The sequence below is a fragment of the Falco cherrug genome, chromosome 18 (assembly GCF_023634085.1).
Source record: "Falco cherrug isolate bFalChe1 chromosome 18, bFalChe1.pri, whole genome shotgun sequence".
Taxonomy (NCBI): Eukaryota; Metazoa; Chordata; class Aves; order Falconiformes; family Falconidae; genus Falco; species Falco cherrug.
In genome coordinates this window covers 2216182-2234929 of record NC_073714.1, presented here as the reverse complement: position 1 = coordinate 2234929, position 18748 = coordinate 2216182, and the positions used below count along the sequence as shown (strand labels likewise).

Here is an 18748-nt window from a genome sequence, read left to right as displayed (position 1 = left end):
CCTGGGATAGGGCCTCAAGCAAGGGACTCAAAGTAAAGACGCTGGGATCTTTGTGGGTGAACTGCAAGGAACTGATTTCTGAAAGACACGTGATGCAAAGAACCTCCTCTGCCAGGCGGCTGCAATCCTTCCTCCCAGGCTCAGACATATCTCATGTGGAGAATAAAAGCAGTGCTAGGGGATCCAGCCGAGGGTCCCAGCAGCTCAGCACCCTGTCCCTGATAGCAGCCTGTGCTGGGCAAAGGCCAAACACCGCGTGCAGCGTACCCTGCCAGCCCCTCGCAGTCAGTCGCCACCATATGAGGTTGTGATTCCCAGTTCTACCAGTAGCTGCTTGCGTTGCGCCCGACCGTACCCTGTATCCCACCCAGCTGCTGAGAGGGTGCTCAGGTGGGAGAGGAGGAAGAAATGCCATGAGGCAAAGGCAGATGGAGACTGGGCAGCAGAGCCACAGGCTGGGGCAGGCAGCGTGGGACAGAGCCGGCTGGCACGTGAGCAGTCGGCGCAGGCAGCCTTAATTGCCTGCAAAGAGTGCCGCATGTTGCTGTGCCGTGGCTTCCTCACGTGTCAGCTGCTAATTTGTTGCTGTTTGTTTGTACATGACAGTAATGTGTTTACCTCATTAGGGGATGTCAAAGTTCCCCAAATCTGTAGCTGGGAGATTACGGATTTCCTTTGCTGACACGCGGAGGAAGCGCAGCAGACTAACGAGCAGGGTTTTTGGCAGAGGGACCAAAGGCAAGCAAAGCGGAAGGATGCATTAACCCTTAGAGCACTCGGTCCATCACAACAAGCGCATCCTTCCCTGAGAAGGATTCACTGCTATGTGTTCCCAAATCCAGAGCCAATGTATCAAGCTGTGGCAGTTAAATACCCTTGGATACCGTAGGAAGGGCCATGATGTAAAACCTGTAAAACCTCTTACAGCAAGGACATGAGAACGAATGGGCATATAAATAGAGGGGATTAGAAAACAGCCGCTATACATCACATTCAGCTGCTCGAACCACAACCAGGCCCACATGCAGCTACTCATTGAGCGGTGTCTTCTCATTAATTATGATTAAACTACCCTACAGTTAGTCCTTCCTTCATTTGTAAAATGCTCCTATTTTCCAACCAGTTCTAATCTTGGCTGTAATTATCCTGACAGTAGAGGAGTCACTCTAGAGAGCCTTTTCTTCTCTCTCTGATGTATTTGAATCTAAACAGGATTTGTAGCTGTGTGCAGTAGCTCCTGCCGCTAAAAGGAGGTGCAGCTGGGCTTGGCCACATCCAGCACCCCGTTGCTGCAGGGCGCTCTGGTGTTGAGACCAGCTGAGGGCCTGGATCTTGGTGGCATTCATACCTATCTGATTTACAGGATTGCTCTGAGAATCAATTAGTTAAATTTTTGCAGGTTATTCTGAAAGTACTAGAGGCTACTGCTGCCTATGTTTTCTGCCAACGCATCACGTTTACCACCTTCCATGCAAATGAATTCCCAGGATGCTGTCCAAACTGACAGGAGGAGCAGGAAATGCCTCCTGCGAGGGCAGAAGGAAGGTGTTGGGAAATTAAAGGAGCAGTTCAAGAACTGCAGCTTTTTCTTTCGCCATAAGAGAAGGCAATAGTCATGTCCCCCTCCCACATCCTCTACTCACCAAGATAAGCCAGGCCATGTTTTTTCAGGCCCTGACATGCTATGAAAGCCCAGCGTGCGCATCAGTGCCGGGGAGGCTGTCCCCCTTTCTGCAGGGTGGCTGCAGTCCTGAGGAGGAGGCTGGAGCGAGGGAGAGGAGCTGGAGGGGTGGGGATGGGAGAAGGGTCTGCATTAGCTCGGCTGGGGTCACTTGCAGCACATGCTGGGAATTCCTCAGCAGCTGGTATCTCTGACAGACAGAAGGAGTATCTCAGGGAAGATCTCGGCAATCAGTTTGACAGGGGCGGCTGGTTCCACTTCCTATGAGACATAACTCCGGCACCACATTTGACTCTGCTGATCAGATACGAGCTGCATTACAAGGCAATATTGTGGTTTCCCTTAATGTCCTGCCAAACTACATTTATCTTCTCATTCCTTCCCCACCCTCCCTGAGAAACCCTGCTCAGGTCACAGCATGGAGAGAAAGCCTTCCTTGTGAGGAGGAGGATGGAGCCCTAATGCAGAATCTGGGTTGATAAGCATGTTTTATATTAGTCAGGAATGAGGCAGAATAACTTAATTAGAGGTACTCTAACTGGTTCGCTGTACAGAGGTCTTGACCTACAAGGGTGCTTGTAAGAATACTAGAAGGCTGAAGTGCCGTGGTTGTAAAACCCTGGAAGGCTTCTGACTATTTCCAAAAGCATCAAAAATGTGGCAAAAAAAAAAGGGTAGCGTTTTGAATTGTAAATGCACAGCGGGGAGCAGGACAGTGTGATTGAGTTGACTGAGTGCTGTGTTTGAGCATTGGAATGACGTTTGAATTCCAGCTCTGCTGACAGAGGGTTCTCCAGCAGCTCATGTCTGGGGAGCTGGGCTAGCTGAGCAGTGTAAGGTGGAGCAGAAAACTCTTAGGCTCAGCCTTGCTGGTGAAATGTGGAAGAAGGGCTTCCATCAGCTTGTGGATTAGGGGAATGGTTGTGCTGGGGACTTGGGAAAGGTGGTACAAGAAAATTCCCCTGTGCAGGCGAAGGACATGATAGGAATAGCTGAGTCTGTCTTTTTTATCTCTTAAATTAAATCAGTGAGGAATTGCAGCAATTTGTTCATGTGCCTAAGTAGTGCTACGAAGGTCTGTTCACAGTCATCCTGAATCATCTTGGTGTAGAGAAGAAACTCAGTAAACAGCAACAGCCACATCAGACCCTAAGCATCACCAGCCAAAAAATATTGCTGTGGCAGTTCCAAGTGCCATCAAGCATATGGCTAGTGAGGGCACTTTGTCATTTCTGCCTAGCAGGACTGAAATACTGTGCCGTCAGCTTCCATCTGCATCTCTGTCAGTGGAGGAAGGCTTCCATCATACAACCTCTGTAGGTACCAAAGGAGAAAAGGTACCCGTTTTCGCTAAAAATTGGTTGAAAACTTGGGCTGTGATTCTGATCAAAGCATCAAGCTACAATTAGTAACAGCAGGTTTATAATGCACCTGCAGCCAGAAAGTGTTGTGACCGTGGAGAGGTAAACTCAGCTCTGAAGGATTACATACAGGCTAATGCTGATCATAATTGTACATAAAATCAGGTACGAACACACACAAACACCTGGATATGTGGAGGCACAAACACACACAGTCATTATTACCCCTCGATTCATTTCCATAGCTGCATATGTGCCTAATAACCTTTGTCAGGCATATTCCTGGGGGTACATCATAGCAGTGCAGGTGTGCGTGGAGAGGAGAGGGAGCAAAGCTGAAGAGCAAATGTATTGGTACCTCTGGAGATCTCTTTTGCCACAGTGTTCTAGGGCTTGCAAGGCTTGCTGGGACCCTCTTAGCCATCTTCAGGAGGCTGCAGTCGGAGAGAGAGAGAAAAGAAGAGGGGACCCCAAAATTTCTAAGCGTATTTTTCCATTCACTTGATCCATAGCCAAGGCCTTCCACCTGCAGAAATCCTCAACCATCACATTTCTACTGCTCTGGCCGATAACGAAGATAATTGTTTCATCCACTTTGTCAAGCTGAAATGAAAAGAGGGCAAAGCAAAATGATGCCATCATAAATCATCAGGCTGAGACAGCAAAAAAAGGACAAGATAGTGACTTCATTAAGGGTTATGTATTGTGTCATTAAGTTGGCAGGGGTCACCTTTCATGTCACACAGCAGCCCCATGATGCATTGCTAGCTCCTCTTTCCAATAAAATTAAACGTAGATGTAAAACTGATTAGGCCGTGTTTGCTTCAGCCCAAGGCAAGGGAACTGTGCAGGGAATAATTGATACAAGATCGCGACTGATTTGTAATGGCAGCGATTTCTCTTCCTGGTCATTTCTTTGCTGACCTTGCCCATTAAAATAAGCCCAGCTGCCTTGAAAAGAGAGACGCTCGTTCCACCCTTTCCCTCCCCCTGCCCGAGTCGCTTGCCTGGAATTCATTTCCTCACTTGCTTTCCTTGGGATTTCTCATTCAGCATTACCGCAGGCTGACGTCCGCGTGCAGCCCCTGGCTTGGTGTAAGAGTAGGCATAGCCCTTCGGTTCTTCCTGCTGTCGCTAGTGACACCGTCCTCGTGTTTCAGTGACATCCCCCGTTCCTGGTTTTGCCCTCCTGACTGGCGGCGGATCGCTACCTGCCTCTAAGCCTCCGCTCCCTGTTCCGTGTCCTGCTGCAGCGCGGGCAATGCTCTCCTTGGTTATGGAAGCCTCCCTGTGCACAGGTCTTGCAGGGGTTTGGTGGTGGGTTTGTAGAAGGATTTTGTTAGGGCTACCAAAATATCTTCCAAGACAGGATGATGTTGGCTTCTGAGGCTTGAAAGGCGAGACCAGGTATCTTCTGACAGCACAAACTGCCGTTCCACAGCACCCCGAAGTCCCTTTTGCTGTTCCCAGGCGTGCTGTACAGCCTGAAACGGGGGGTCAGGGGTGAGGTAGCAGGGAAGGTGAAGGCTGATGTAAATCCCTGTTAGAGGTGATTGCAAAGCACAGGGCCGCTTAACCTCTGAGATCAGGGCACCTGAGACCCCCCTGTGCTGTGTCGCAGTGGTATGCCTGTGTGCCCCCTCCGCGCCTTACGTGCAGTGCCTCAGAGGTGGCGTCATTCTGGAGAGACGCAGAGACCAACGCTTGCTCCATCGTGCAGTTGTTTGGTCCTTGGATGCCCTTTATTTCTCCTTTCCTTCTCCTGCAGCATCTATCTAATAACACGGGGCCCACAGCGGTGCTCTGCCTTTCAGAGGAGGCCTCCCTGGTGCACCATATATTACTGTGCCCGAGTAACCTCAGCAGATTTACACTCCTGCTGTTTACAGCACTTTCCCAGGTAAGGTTAGAGAATATGAGATCAGGCCAGGGCTGAAAGTGGAGGCAGTCACCGGGATTTTAACTTCTGCTTGCACTTCCTTCAGGGAGTTTGAAAGAGGAAAAAATATGATGCTCACCCAGAGCACAGCACCAGATCCAGAAAAGTATTCTATGTGGGTGGCTTAAAGACGGATTAGTTATCCACTTAGAGCTAAATACATGTTTACATGATCTGATCGAGTGGAACTCTTACTTGCAACAACCATGCCTCGCTCTTGATACCTTTTGGCCAAGGCTTTCTTAAGCGGCTCCTGTATTTGGGACACTCTGCTTAAGAGAGGCCCTGGGTTTCTGAGCACAGTCACTGAACTTTCCTGGAAAACTGAGTGGCTGCTGAGGTGCCTCAAGGTAGATGATGAAGAGAGTGGATTCCTCCCTCCAGTCCCAAAGAACTGGAAATCCCAGTCCTGGTCTGGGATAATTCTTAGCCTGCAAGACCACATCTTCAGCTGCGAGATGCTGCAGTTGCTCTTCATATTGCTCCATAGAGCGATGCCGGTGGTTCCAGCTGAGGACCTGACCCACAGCACAGATAATCATGTGAGCTTTCAAAGAGCTGAGCCTCTACAAACATTTCTGAGATGAGCCCAGGCAGGGTTTCAGAGCTCTCCCTGTGCCTGTTCCCTTCACACTCGCATAGGTCAGGGAACCTCACAGCTATCAGGCAATTGGATTGATTGAACCAAGCACTCGCAATAATGGCTCTGGAAGAAGGCAGAGTAAATAACGAACATTGGATCCCCTTTGCAATGAAAAACTATTAGAGAGACAGAACCAGTAAAACAAACACAATTTCATGTGTCAATCCAAGACATATGGACTAAAAATACATATAGGGAGGGAGCGAGCATGCACGAGAGAGAGAATGCAAAAGCCTTATAAATGGTGAAGTGAAAAACACTCATTTCCCATGCAATAACTAATATGATGTGGAACAAAGGAGCTGAGACCTTCTCGCCATAAACAACCGATGAAAATACAAACATTTTCTGGGGCGCAGATGGCTGATGCTTTGATTTTATTTTTCTTTTCTATACATTTGACAGCTAAATTCAGTCATTTGTGAACAGCGTGGCCATAAAAATGAGTAATAATGATTGGAGGTATCTTACTTTTGTTTTAATGGGCTCTAGAGTGATTCTGAGGAGCTGCTCCAACCCTTGGGGGGAGAGGGGCTAAGATGCTCTGGCCAGTTCCTCAGTTGCTGTTCACAAGCCTCACAGCAGCAGAATTACACCAGCTTACACCAGCTGTGGATTGGACCCGTAGGTTTTCTGCGGTACTGGCTCCAAACTCTAAATTAATGCTGTCCTCAGCTGCACTGTTTCAAATTTGATTGCAAAACCCTGTTGCTGACAAAGACAGCTATCAGGTTAACATTACCCAGGACAGGCGGAGGGGTGGGCTTTCAGAGATTTTATCGGCTTTTCAACATTTTTCCCTCGTTAATTATTTTGGCGATGTCAAATTTGAGCAGGGGATTTTTCTCAGCAGCCAGAAAGAGTTAGGCACTCCTTGCCAACCTTAATTATTTGTATAAAACTCTTAGTAGGAGACATACTGCTGGTAACTAGAAGGGGCTCCAGCCATCTCTGCAACGGAGCTTCAGTCCATTTTCATCCTATAAAACCTGGGTGAATCCAACAAATTCCCTGTGCTTCACTTTACCTTCCTGCAGAAGCTACTTACTTTATGTACATGAGCCGTTTGGAGGTCCTCAAATTAAGGAAACACAAGGTGGTATTGTTTGTTTTCAGAGCTTTTAAACGCTGAACAAAAAGTATGAGTGTGTATGTGTGTACCTTGTTATTGTTAAGGCTGCTAATTCTGGATGGAGAGGAGCTGAGTGGCAACAGCAACATGGAATCTAAATATAGAGGACATAGAAATACAAACTCCCTTCTCAGCAGTGTAAATTTTAATGAGATTATGTGTAATCCTTCTATTGACACTTCCGCCAGGGTAGCACAAAAGAATAAGGTTTGTCTGTCCCCCTCCCATACAGCTGAGAGTTTTGGCCTCACATTTAGCAACACCCCCAAAATCACCTGCCCAAAGATTGCGCTGCCTGGGGAAGAGTGGGTCCAAGGGATGACTTTGCCTGGTATTGAAAGATTAGTTGGCTTGGAACTTGTTTAGGGACATATCCTAAAACACACAGGCCAGTGCTGCACATCAGCTATTCAGTGGCACGATATCAGATGTTATTTAAAACGAAAGCTGGCTCTGGTAGGGGGATTTACCAGGCTGGAAAACTGGGTGAAGCACCATGACCCGGAGCTTCAGCTGCTTTGCTGAAGGTGAAAATTAACTGCTTTGCAAAAAAGGCAGGGAAGAACCCCAAACATACAGTGTCCAAAGTCCTGTTGGGAGGGCTTGAACTGTTCTCAGGCTCGGGCCAGTCTCTGCCAGGATGACCGCTATCCTAATGCTGCAAATCGCTACACGCTTTGATTAAGGTCTTTGCTTTGTTCAACAGGAAAGTCCTGTGCTGAGCCCCAGGACAAGATCTGTGCCCCCTGAGAGTTCAAAACCACCAAGCACCAAACCCTGTGGTTTCCCACATTCCTGCACTCCTTTCCACTGGCCTCCCTGGGCCATGCCAGGGCTTTGTGTAGTCCTTGCAGAAATCTCTCGCCACCACTGAATAAGTGCTCCTTCGACTGAGCCAGGCACACCGATGCACAGAATTATGTTCCATCTGCACCTCTGACCTTCTAGCATTTAGAAAAGACATCTTCATAGATGAGTACAAGCCCAGAGGGAGGCCAGGAATGGTGAGAAAGAGCAAAGTACATTTCTGCCACATTCTCACTAGTGTTCTCTTTGCGGGCTCTCCTGCTGGTTGTACTCTTTTACTGCCATTTGTAACAGAGCCAGAAGACAAGGAGGAGAAAAAATGGGGGGCTTATTAAGTAGATCAAATGTTAAGGTAACATTACGTGCCACTCTGCGCTCTGCAAGCTGGTGAGGACAAGGTATTATTCAAGCAGTAGCCAGAGATGGTTTTGATGAGTTCAGTTACTGCTTTTTTCCATGGGCCTGTAGGATCCAGGTCTCTGTGGTTCAGGAGAGGTTGTTGCAGCAGGGCTTTTCTACCATCTGTCCCTGAGCAGGTGAAGGAGATGACAAACACTCCACTTCCAAGTCCTGGTAAGACTGGCCCAGCCCGGAAAAGCTGGCAGCTCCTCTTCTCTGCCTCTTTGGGATGTGAGAATCTTCAGGTGCTGTGACATGATGTGATGTGACAGCTCTGCCAGCAGCATCTTCTTCTCATTTTCTGCCCAGTCATAACCTAACTGTGGTTTGAAAAACATCTCCTGCAGCCCAGGCCCTCCAGCTGGGCTGCCCTACATTGCTTCCCCCGTCGCACTGCACCCCCTCCTCTGACTGGCCCTTACAGGACGTTCCGAGGGATGGGCTCTGCTGAAGATGCCCTTTCTGCAAGTGGTTTGGCCACTTGCTGCAAACTGCTGACAACAGTCGGCTGGGAGCCGACCAGAGCTGGCGAGTCCCTGCCTGGTGAGCTCAGCACAGCCAGGTTGCTTTCCCACCCCTGTGTGCGTCGTCTTTTCTCACGCCCGTTGCACCTCGTTGGTTTTGTGCGCTGTGTTCTGCTGGGGCTGGGTTGCTGCGTTGCCCTCGCTGTTTGTGAGACGGGGCCCGGGCTTAGCCAGTCTCCGCTGGCCGGGTTCCCAGCTAGCACCGCAAAGAGCAAACTGGCGAGGCTGTGCAGTGAGCTGCCTGGGCTTGGCAGTGCAACGCGCGTGCACGGGAGCGTTTTGCCAGCGCTTCTTAGAAATTGCAGGGTATTTAATTTTAAAGGTGCCAGGGAGCGCTAGGCACCAGTTTAGCAAAAGCAGGAGGAGAAGATTCAATGATCCCTGCTCAGGAAGTAGATATCCCCACAGACAGGTCCACTGGATGCCACAACTCCTCCGTTTACTTCTCCCTAGTTCATGCCACAGAGTCAGGATGGTGAGCTCTGATCCCGGAGTGATTTTTCTTAATGTCTTTATATAGATGAGTTAACTCAAAACCTTTCCAACATAAGCATGTTTTTCTGTTCCTTCATCCTGACCTTGGCATTTTCTTTCTCCACTCCAAGTTCTCTGCTGTCCTCTGGCCAGCTTTGCCTCTCATTTGTCAATGTTATTATTGAATTTTCAAATGCCAGTAGTGCACATAAATCAATGGCTGGCTTCTCCCCAGTGGCATATCCCTGCCACGTGTGGTCATTCATTTTTTTTAATAAGTCCTCCTCTCCTTTCACCCATTTATAAAAATGCATCTTGTTCGCCTGCTGCCGTCCATCATTCGGTGAGTCCAGCTATTTGTTGCCCCTGAGTGCTTATTCATCAACGTTTTCAAAAGCAAAATCACTCTTCGCCTCCTGCTCTTATTGTGCCATCAATCTCGACTGGGGATCAATAAACCTCGCTTTTGCAATTTTTCCCCCCATCGTCCAGTGCTAGCTTTCCCAAAGTCTAGCCTTTGTATTTACATTTTTAACTGATCATCAGAAGTAGGACGACGACAGTGTCGATGAGCAGGATGCTTTCATTTGCTCCCACTGTGGCAGTAACTGTCCCAGCATCACTCATCTCACTTGGGGACCCTGAGAATTTTTGCCCATCCCTTTCTCTTTTTGGCCCCAGGAGTTGTAAATGGGGAGAAGATGACCCCTGGCCACATGGTGCTTGCAGACATCAGCCCTGGGACTAGAACTGGGTGAATGTTTTTCTTCTAACTGTCATTTGAATGAAAAATAGCTTTTCACTGAGAACTGAAATTTCCATTGAAAAGTCTTTTGTTGTTGTTTTTCAATATCAACAAACAAAACTAAAAAACTTTTTAAAAAGTTTCCCCTTTCAAATATACGCTTAAAAGGCTGACATTTATTTTTGAAACTTTCCAAGAAAACAGACTATTTTATTTTTTGACCAGAAATGTTTTCCAAAGCTGAATATTTTCACAACTTTTGAAAAAGCTGAATGTTTCAGTTATCAGTTTTATCTTTTTGTTGAAATTCTAAAACAAAAAAAACCTCTCTGAAGCTGAAAAGACTTCCAGCAAAACTGATCAGCTTCTAAAATTTTGCAAGCTATCCTGTGCAAATAGTGGGACTTTCTGACTTGCTGTAATCATTACAGCCTGTATCGAGCACAGCAGGGCGTTGGCTTCAGGCTCAGGCAGCACAGAGTGGTTGAGGTGGGAAGGGAGCTCTGGAGGGCACCTCGCCCACCCCCCTGCTCGAGCAGGGCCACCTAGAGCTGGTGGCATGGAGCCTGTCCAGGGGCTTTTGAGTATCACCGGGAAGGGAGAGTCCCCCACCTCTGCCGGCAGCCTGTGCCAGCGCTCGGCCGTGCCCACACGCAAAACAGTGTTTCAGGATGGTGCCTCCCCGAAGTGGTTTGGTTGGTGCCCGTTGCTCTTGTCTGGGAACTGGGCACCACTGGGAAGAGCCTGGCTGCTGACCCCCGGGTCACTTCCCACACAAAGCTGCTTTCCAGCCAGGCGCCCCCCCCCATATCCCAGTGCATGGGGTTATTCCTCCTGAGGGGCAGGACTCTGCATTCCCAGCCCATCTCTTTCTGGGGCAGGGTAGCCTGGCCTCATTAACCCTTCTCTAATGAGATGGGGGAAGCACCTGCCCCAAAGTTTTCCAACAGCAGAACCTGAGTAAAGAAGAGAGGGAGCAGATGGAAGCATGTGCCAAGGCAATAAATTCAGGCCACAATCACTAACATTTTGTGGTTTGACACTTAATTGATTAACTAATTTGAGGCAACAAGATTTAGTGTAGCTGTAGATTAGTGTCGAAGGGATAATTACGGCTAAGCTCCCATTTCCAAACAGTGTGTCAGCTGCAGTTTTGAGCTGGCAGGACCAGCGTTAAGGCTTTCGCCTTGCAGCCGATAGCAAAGGTTCCTGGAAGAGGTCCTCTATGGCTCAGCACCCGGGGATTGCAACGGAAAAGGTCAGGCACTGACTTATCAGCATAGACAAAATCCCTTCCTATAATGTATGTGTTTATTCTCAAATTAAATATATTAATGTATTATTTGTTCTTAAAATGTCATTCAATAGATAGTAGGCTTAGGTTTCCTGGCAGACCTTTGAAGCTTAAAGAGTAATGTAATAATAGTACATTAATCCATAAGCTACACAGTCTTCTCCCAGCAGACCCCAAACTCCAGAACTGGCTGTAAAGCACTGAATTTGCTGCATCTGTTTCTAGGAATTTCTGTCGTAACAATCGTGGACTTGTTGGAGTCTGCTCTGCCAGTTCCAGCGTGAAATGCTGCTTTTCTCCCACCCATCTGTTCAGCATTAACATTTGGGCACCTGTAAATGGGGGTTCTGGGGGCAAAGGCAGGTGTCCATTCCTCGAGCAACGCACATCTCTGTTCTGCTAACACAGGGGTGGGCTGGAGGCACCAAATCCTGTTCTCCGTCTCCCTGCTGAGAGCAGGTCTTTGGAGCCAAAGTTTGGTTTGGGCCAAGCCCCAGTTTAAGCTAGAGGAAATGCTACATTTGGACTTTTCCCCAGGCTGAATTCTTGGCACAAGCAGATCATCTCTTGGAGGAAAAAAAAAAAAAGCCTTGAAAGAATGTCTCCATCTTTTTCTCCAAATCATCCATCCATCTATCTGTTTGTCTGTCTAGAGATGATAGCTTGATAGCTATCTAAATGCCAAACCTGATGTTTTGGAGAGCTTGGAATCTATCTCTGAACTGCACTGATTTTAATTCTGCAAGTCTTAATACTTGATTGACAAATACAGCTAAACAATCCATCACAGTTGCCTTATCTAAAAAACGTAACCTTTTTTCTGTTTATGGAACATGCACATGTGGAACATGTTTTTTCTTTTACTGTCTATTTATTCCAGTTTATTCAGTGCACTTTTTTATTTTGTACTGGGTTTGCTGGCTCTTCCCACCTTCACGTGACACACCTTTCACCTCCGGTTCCTGGAAAATACGCATTGCTTACAACGAGCTGTGACTGTGTGTGAAAGCAGGCTTGAGAAAAGAGATCTTGGAAATACCCCAGCAGAAGGAAGGGTTGCACTTTCTGCCTGCATCTCCCTGAACATCTCTCTCCCTAACCACGCTGAAGTCTCCCTTCCTGCAAAGCCTGCCTTCGGCTGTGGCACAATTCACGGAGCAACCGCGTGCTCTCTCCAGTGTCCTCAGGAAGGTTGTAGCGTTTTATAAAACCAAGTCTGGGTTCGGTCTGTGACTGGAGCTTCTAGGTGCTGCCAAAGTTGACAGTAATAATTACTATGCTCGTCTTCTACCCTTTTAAGATAATTGTGAATCTTCTTGTTTCAGGTGGCCTTGGTGGGCTGCCAGCACTGCAAGAATATCCAACAAAAATTGATGTTGAGATATGCCCACCCCTGTGGATGTTATCGCTAACAGTGTTGGCAACTATTAAATTGTAGGTATTGCTATAATGATAGTAATGTTTGTTAATTGCTAAGGCAAATTAACATCTTTTGCAATTTCACATTTGGGGAGAAGCTTAACAGACTGGTGATGCTGAAAGAGTCAATGGCACAGCAGGGAGCTGAGCCGGGAAGGATCTCCATGCAGTTTCCCTCTACTGCAACCCTATTTTCATCCAACCCCACCCAAAACAAACTCCTCTGCTCTTCAGAGGAGAGATTCAGCTCTGCTTGCAAATGGCAAATACGAAAATAAATAACTGCATACATGAGTGAGTTTGGCAGGAGGGAAGTTCCTCCCCCCTCAGCTTCCCAGAACATCCTTTCCTGCCCTCCCCATCCTGCTGGCGAGACGGAGCAGAGCCAGGGCGCTGTGGGGCAGGGAAGTGCCTCCCAGGCCGTTTGCCCCCACGAGGGAAGAAGGCAACGTGTCACCGTTCCCCTTGGAGAGCAGGGGAGGATTTCCTGGTGTAACCCTGGATCACAGAGCCATAAAGGTCACTGAGAGAACATGCTGGGATCCTTCTCTTCAGCTCTTGTAATGGTATTAGCAATGACTGTTTCTTACTCAATCATACTCCCAAAGGATTTTCAATAAACTTTTTATGTGCCATAACTGTTACATTAAATAAAGCTGAAAGTATTGAGTAAACTGACTGTAAATCACTTTAGATGCCTTGGAATTACATTAAGTGTGAGAATTATGGATCTTTTGCTGCTCACAGAAACAGAGACACGACAGAGCCAGAAATTTTTATGCTGCCAACCCTTCTGAAGGTTTTTTTAATTATTTTTTTACACCATACAACAGTCTTCTCCTCCTATAAATGGCTTGTTCAGGGACATGTTCAGACCGAGTACCATCACTGTGGTGCAGGAACCTGTGGTGCTGGTGGATATTTTCCCTTCCCATCAAGCTGGGCTGGTTTTCTCAGTCTGGAAATCGTGATTAAGTGCTGGGGTAGGGTTACTGTTAGCAGAGCTGAACAGCCTGAGAGTTTTATTGCATCAAGAGTGATTTTCTGTTGGTAGCCTGACAGCCAATACTTCATCAATACAAATATATATTTTGATATAAATAAACGCTGAGGAAACATCTTCTGTCTCTCCTCCTTAGGCACCCCAGAGTTAGCCTAAATGTATTTTACATTTAATGCTCTACAGAGAGATGCACAATTTAATAAAAAGAGCCACCAAGTGCCCTGCACTACAGAATAAATGAACTTCTTTTCCCATGTTTCCCCCCTCACACAATGTCCCACTTAGGTTTTGCCGTCAGCGACTGGGACTGAGACAAGCTTTGGAACATGCACTGATGCCCTGGAGCGACGGCAGAGCAGGAGAGTGAGGAGCCAGGTCTCAGCAGCTTCTCTGGGGCTGGCCTAGGTCTCTCGTGCTGGGAACATCCTGCTGTCGAGGGACAGTGGCTGCAGTCTCCGAGGGTGAGAAGACCGGCCCTGGCATCCCTCCCTCCAGGTCAAGGAGACAAGGTTGGCCACCAGTGGGCATGTGACAAGGACACATAGGAGAGGTGCACCTCAGGGTGCCCAGGCTGCACCAGCTGTGGCGAGTGAGAGGTGACGCATCTGCCCAGCGCGGCGCTTGGCACCAAGTGAGCGTGGTGACGGCACGTGCAGCTCGACCGGCGATAACCAAAGACGGGGGAAAGCAGACTGGGCAGCGAACTTGGTGGAGGCTGGACCCGAGAACGTGAAACCTCTCTAATGATCCTGCATTTATGGATAGGAACCACAGGAAAGCTCTGGAATTCTGCAGATCTTCCATGGTTTAAACTTTCCTACATTTGTCCCCATCACTAAGGCTGATATCAAGGACGTAAACATGAGCCCAGGGGCTCAGCAAGATGTGCTTTTCCTAGCTGGGGACCCATGGCACACAGCATAGGGGCTGAATCGGAGCTAGCGTAGCTCCCCAGGAAGGTGTGCACTGGGACTCTCTTCTTGTAACCTCCTCTTCACATCCAGAAGTATGGCAGGGGGTGAGACGTTCCTGTCTCGAGTTCTGAGCCATCAGGCGAGGCTCATACGTCCTCGCCCACCCACCCCCAGCCCCTGAAGCCAGAGCAGGGCTCAGCCCCACCGTAACGGTGGAGCCCCAGCTTATCCCAAACAGGGTGAAGTGAACATCCCTTGTCACCTCAGGGAGGTGGGAAGCAGAGGGCAGCAGCACGAGGAGGTGGTGGTTTTCTGTGCTATCTCTGTTGCTGCGTTATGTTAGGATTCCGCCTCTGTGGCCGCAGCGTGGCGGGTGGCAGCCAGGCTGGCACGGCCCCTGCGGAGCGTGCTGGGCTGTGTGTGCGAGGGAGGGATGTGTGCCTGGCTGGAAGGGCTGCGCCGCGCTCCTCGCCGACGCATGGCAAATCAGACTCCTGCACGCCAACATCCTGATGAGGAAATAGTTAGAAAAAGGCTCCCAGTGGGAAAACCTTCTGTTTTGCTGATCTTGTAAATCAGCTGAATTCAGCATGTCACAAGCACGTCTTACAATACACAAGACAATGCCCAGATTTTTGTAGTGCAAAAGCATATTAACCTTTGTGTACTCTTGCCGGGTTTCGACAAAAGATGTCTGTTAAGAACTGCAGGGCTCATTGTAATTGCTTGCCATGTGGGTAAATGATCCGGAGCTGTGTGAAGATAAGAAGAAATTGCTAAAGGCAAATCACCTGGGTTTTATTATGCTTGCCCTAAAAATAATTAGCATGGCCTATGAAATCATACTGTGAGGGGGTTTGTTTTAGCAGGAAACTGTAACCTATATATTGTAGCTTTCTTTCTGGAGAGCTGATCTTTGTAGTTTTGTTGATGTATTTTTTTTTTATTTATTATTTTCTTTTTTAACTACAGTGAAAGACAAATGAACAAGTTCATACTGCTCTGAATAGCAACAAGGTGACTGCTTGCCAGCGTGTAAAATCTGGTATTGTCCCTCCTGGAGTCAGAACTTGACCTTAAGAAAATTCCTGCCCGTTTCTCCGAGGGAACATGTCCTTGTGCTGCTGCAGAAGCCTGTTTGCCACAGGTAATGCTTTTTACTTGGGATTATGGGTTGTGTATTTGCCACCTGGCATAAAAATTCACCACCTCTTCTGAGATGAAACAGCTTTGCATGGAAGCGAAATGGGTGCGTTTTTTCCATTTGCTGCATCTATCTGGGACCACAAAAATATCAAGGTCAGAACAGAAAGCAGGAAATAAAACAGCAACTGCATATAAAATTACAGGCTTACTGTTTTAAGTGCTAGCTACCCACAATCTGGTGTGAATTGCAGGTGATCAGTACCTCTGAAAAGCATTTGTGCACATACAGCATTGGCAACCCCCAGCATTAAAAGCCCCGAGTCGGCTTTCTTAAAATCATGTGTTTTGACTTAAATAATGAGATACTACAGAAATAGTAATATGGGGCTGAGTTTGCTTAAAGCCTTTAGGGATTTTTTTCAAGCTTTGTGCTGCCAGTTTCTTCTCTGTGACAGTCCTTAGTTTATTTTTACCTGAGTGCGCTGAAGGTGCCTGTGGCCCAGGTGTCTGGCCACAGATAAGAGGCTGCAGAGACTCTTAGTGTGCCTGGTGCTCCCCAGACTCTCCCTGCAACTAAAGTAGGGAGACAGGGTCTGTCCCAGGCTGCTGTGGCTTCCTTATGTCATCTCCTGGAAAGAAAACCTCTCCCACCACAAGCAGCACGTACCTGAGGAGCAACTGCTCTAACTCCAGCATCCCAGCTGAGTGGTGAGCATCTCTGAGAGTACCACGCATCCAGCCCAGAGGACCCTCAAACTACACAAAGCCAGTATAAAGCCCTCTGTTTAAGTCCTTTCCAGAGTGATAAATGGGGCTTCTGGTGGCAAGTGGCTTGAGGATTAGCACCATTCTGTCTGACCAGCTGTATCTCATCAATACTGATTCCTCATTTTCTTGGTCTCGATGCAATTGTATTTCTCCAGCACAGTTTCATTTCCTAGTGTTTGCTGTAATCCTTGCATAATCTTGGGAAGATGCTTTTTCATGGTTCAGCTGATAATTTATGTAGTTTTGCTATGTGTCTTTTTCTATGGAGAAGAGGAAGGGAAGAAGGGCTACTGCCTTAGAAAAATGTTTTGGTATATCCCTCCTTGCAGGCTGAATGTTTACGTATAGACCTTTTGTGCGCTTAAGCAGCTTTCCCAGCCAAGAAGTAACAATGCTCAGAGCATCTCCCAGGTCCTGGGAACTGCAGCATTTTATTTCTTTGTGATGTGCATAGATATTCGTACTGGTCTTCTCTTTTGGTAATGCATTTGAAGGCTGGATAGTCCAGATACTGTTCCTCACGTGATTCCTTGTAGCATTTAAGGTGAAGGAAGTACAAAACTGCATTGACCCGTTCCTTCAGTGGCTCTCCACAAAAGCACTTAGTGGTTTCTACACTGGGTGGTTAATACCGCTTTGCAATGTGACAACCATTTTTTGCTTTGTTTTATTTACTTTTGTTGAGTTGTGGCAATAAGTCCCCGGCTAGCTGTCAAGCAGCGTGAACCCCTTGCTGGGGATGAAGTTCATCCCCATAAGCAAAAGCAAACACAAGGTTTAGGGATCTCCTTACTGGTTCTGGAGGTCTTGAGTGGTGGTTTTGTGGTGCTGAAGCCTTCTGTTAATTTTACCCAGTTTAAGTGAGTTAACTCCTGTGTCGGAGGACTTCAGTACCCTGTTGTTGAAGCTCGGGTGCCTCGATGGCAGCTGAAAGTGTCAGCGCTTGCTGCTCTGCTTCTGGGGAGGAGCGGGCTGGTTCCTGGACTTGCACCAGTGGGGCTGAATTGGTGGATCTGTGACACGGTGGGGATATTCCTCGGCATCACACTGACTTTTGGGACAACAGAGTCTCGCTTGCAGGCACCTTCAAATACCCTGTGTGTACTTGGCAATATTAATGGCAGAGAAGTGGCCCTGGACCATAGGGGTTCCCTGCCGGTCCCTGGGCGCGTTCAGTGCAAGTTCTGGTGGAGGGGGTGTGCTTGTCTCTTGCCAGCACTCAATGCCAAGGGGTGTAACTGCAGTGATTTCGTCGCTTGCTGGGAGCTTTTTCACTCTTACACTTATTACCATTGAATTTGGGTGAGTTATGTGCAGTTCCAGGTCTGGGTCTTTGCGGGCAGCAGCATCAGGCTTCCTGAGCTCCGTGGTACCTGCCTGGTGGCTCCTGGCCACTGGAAAGTTTTGGATGGTGGCCTGCAGGCTTGGGAAGGCTGGCCTCCCCTCCCGAGGCACGGGCACCTGGTCAGAGGGGCAGCCCCTTGCTGGGACCACAGGGCTCCGTGTGCCTTGGCTCTGGGTGCGCTTTGCTGCACAGGTCGGTCCATAACCCCCAGTGCTGGCCGCAGCCCGGCCAGCTGCGCGGGCGGCGCAGGTGTGGGGTGGCTCTGGGGCTCTTGGGTGCTAAGTTCTAAATGTCTGGCCATTTGCACGCCTTTGGTCCTGTTTTAGATGTCTGTTCTGACCCACCCATATTGGTTACTCCCCCCGAAATAACCCCACGGGTGGATCAGTGCTGGATGCGTGGGGTTCGTCTGTTGGGCTCTGCTTCCTACTGACAGGGCTGTAAGTCCTGAGGATGGGTTAAGGAAAGTGAATCTGTCATTTCGTTCTCCAAAACAAAGTCAGATCATACCGATTTGGGTGTTCTTCACTGTATATTTAATTGTAGTTAAACCGAAGCTACTACTATCAGCCTGCAGCAACCAGTGAACACGCTTGCTTTTGAAATGGCTCGTCCCCCACCGGCCCCCATTGGGATGTCTCCCCCATAGCAGACATTGGAATCTCTACCTGGGTTTTAAAAAACCCATTTCATAGGAAAGGCATCCACTGCAGAAAGCTTCTTCCTAGGAATCCTTCTGTTTGCTTTGTCCAGCCGCTTTCTGAGCTTCCTTTTAAAGGTTGTGGAGAGTCATAAAAACCCTTTCCACCATTATTACACATTTAAAACAATAGATCCCTTTCTGCATTCACTTGGGCTGGGTTTATTAGACTAAGAGTTGAATTCCAGTAGCAATTAGTCATTACAATAGTATTCACTAGAAAAACAGAAATATGCTACTCTGTAATTTGGTTTGCATTTAAAATAAAATACAAAAAGCCTACTGAACACACAGAAAAAGGCAGGCAGCAGCCCACGAGGCAGGAACGTAGGCTGTTGGTTTACATTTGCCTAATCCTTGGGTAACCTGAAATAATGCCTCTGCCTGGCTCTAGGGCAGGACCTGCTCTCAGTAAATTCTGTGGGGTAGCAGAGACTGCAGTAAACAACTGATC

At 48.0% G+C, this 18748-nt stretch overlaps 1 long non-coding RNA gene across 1 annotated transcript in view; it reads left to right on the top strand.

Moving 5' to 3' along the window:
* LOC129734168 (uncharacterized) overlaps positions 1–18748 on the top strand; it is a 142433-nt gene that overhangs the window by 58371 nt on the left and 65314 nt on the right. The window contains exon 3 of the long non-coding RNA XR_008729812.1: positions 15308–15482. This is a non-coding gene — a long non-coding RNA (uncharacterized LOC129734168). The remainder of the gene's footprint in view (positions 1–15307; positions 15483–18748) is intronic.